The sequence below is a fragment of the Castor canadensis genome, chromosome 10 (assembly GCF_047511655.1).
Source record: "Castor canadensis chromosome 10, mCasCan1.hap1v2, whole genome shotgun sequence".
NCBI lineage: Eukaryota > Metazoa > Chordata > Mammalia > Rodentia > Castoridae > Castor > Castor canadensis.
The window spans coordinates 20,868,740-20,871,110 of NC_133395.1; the positions used below are offsets into that span (position 1 = coordinate 20,868,740).

Sequence of the window (2,371 nt, forward strand, 5' to 3'; positions counted from 1 at the left end):
TCTATAATAATTATAGATTTTTATATCTTCACTTTCCCATTCTGCTGTTGATGTGCTAGGCTATCATCCATAATTAGCCTATGCAAGTGAAGAAGGTAGTATTAACGTGTACTTTGTAAAACTCCTTAAACCAGTTAAATCTATCTACAAGGCATAAGATGATAAGAAATTGTATGAGTTATTTTTAGATTTTTCTTTATGTTTTAAACTTTTATACTTTTATCAAATTAAATCTCAAAAATCTACATTTGGTTTTATATCCTTTAGTACCTTGTGGCAATCTGTTGGCATGGCTACTATCCCAGGAAATATGCATTTGAGTTGATGAAATTCATTTTAAAGCATGACTATTCTATGAACGCTTTGCAGAAATAAAACTGAGAATAATGTTTATTATATTTGTGGCTTTTGTAAAGTGACCCATGTGCTATATTTTTTTGAATATAAATTCAATTTCAAGAAAAGTGTCTCTACAGAAAAACAAAACAAATAGCATAAATTCATGAAAAAGTATAACATTGTAAGATTTGTTTGAATTTAAAACAAAAAGAACATGAAACATTTTATCAAGTTTTCCTCTATTTTTGCTTGGCACTCAAATACTAAAAGCAAAATTAAACTCCTTGACAGGTATGATTAAGATCGTGCCTATAATTTCAGCAATTTGTGAGGTGGAATAGGAAGAAGGTGACTTGAGGTCAGCCCAAGAAAAAACAGTTAATGATGTCAGTCTCTAGGAACAAGTCAGGAGTGCTGGCTCATGGCCTATAATCCCAGCTATGTGGAAGTCTTGGTAGGCCGTCCATGGTACGGGACATTATCTGAAAAATATTTGAAGCAATTTCACCTAATGACCTATATAGCAGAGAAATGTGATTCATAAAGACCAATCTGTATTTCAATGAAAGTATGTCTCTTTGACAAACCAAAAACATGCTATGGCTAGGAAGCTCATGTTCATATTCTCAGATCTTTTATCTCCTTGATAGATTATGCAGTGAAGCACAGGTATTCGTTAACGTATATTTTACTTATGGATAGTCCATCTCTTTTAAATAGTCTATTCTCTTAAGAAATACTATATGCAAACATAGTCTATATTGAATATTTCAAGTATATTTTTAAAGTACATTTCTTTATCAAGAAATTTAAGGAGCAGTGAGAAGAGGAGGTGAGAATGACCTCCTACCAAAGCCACCACACACAACTGCATCCCCGCATTTAGCGTCTACACCCTGTGTCTCCCCCCACAACCCACGCCCATGAGAAAGGCTGAAGATGATGCTAAATGAGATAAAGCCAAAGTGATGAGCCACAGAGAAGATCCGCAAGGTTTTCTGCTAAACCTGCTCCTCCAAAGCCAGATCCAAGCCAAAAAGACCCCTGCAAAGAAGGGAGAGAAGATACCCAAGGGAAAAGGGGAAAAGCTGATGCTGGAAAGATGGAAATAACCCTACAGAAAATGGAGATGCCAAAACAGACCAGGCACAGAAAGCTGAAAGTGCTGGAGATGTCAAATGAAGTATGTGCAATTTTGATAACTGTACTTCTGGTGACTGTACAGTTTGAAATACTATTTTTATCAAGTTTTATAAAAATGCATAATTTTGTCCTACTTTTTTTTTTCGCTATGGTGTTAGCACACAGAACACTTCTCTGTTTTGTGGAGAAGGAGCATGTCTCACTAATTGAATGTTTCCATAGCTGGATCAATGTAAGGGAAAACATCTTTTCCTGCTAATTTTGAGACTTCCTCTTGGTCCTCAGGAGGAGGAATTCCCTGGCATTGACACATAACAGCCAGTCACCTTGACACAAATGCCTTGTGATATGGGAAAACTCAAATTCATTTTTATGTCCTTCTCCCTCTTCATCATCAGCATAGATTAAACTTCCTTAAAACCAGAGACCTATAGGGACCTGACCCACCAAAATTGGTTTTGCCAGTACGTCAGGCAATCCAGACTTTTCAGTGACATCACTGAAATAATGTTCCCCAGAGAGCAGTGGTTCCTTTTCTAAACTGTGGATCTTCAGATTATTGATAATTTTGCCATTTTAATTTCACTTCCTGAAAGTCAGGGTTGGCTCCTGAAAAGTTGTTAAATAACATGTTTAATCTGAAATGTCAACCCTCACTCTAAACTTCCCTGTTCAGATTTTCAAATGAAGGCATCATTGGGTTTTATAGTGGCTTTCTGATTTTGATAGTCCATCAAAAAAGGGAGTTTGAAGAATGTATACTGTTTAAAGATTGTCTGCCCATGTCCTGCCTGAAATACCATGATTGTTTATAACAAGTATCTTTAATAAATCTGGATACAGTTTGGCTTGAAAAAAAAAGTCATTTAAAAAATATTTGAGGAATTAT

At 35.5% G+C, this 2,371-nt stretch overlaps 1 pseudogene; it reads left to right on the forward strand.

Annotated features, from left to right (window-relative positions):
* The first annotated feature begins 1,262 nt into the window (after positions 1–1,262).
* On the forward strand, positions 1,263–1,521 carry LOC141411583 (non-histone chromosomal protein HMG-17 pseudogene; annotated as a pseudogene).
* Positions 1,522–2,371: the final 850 nt, after the last annotated feature.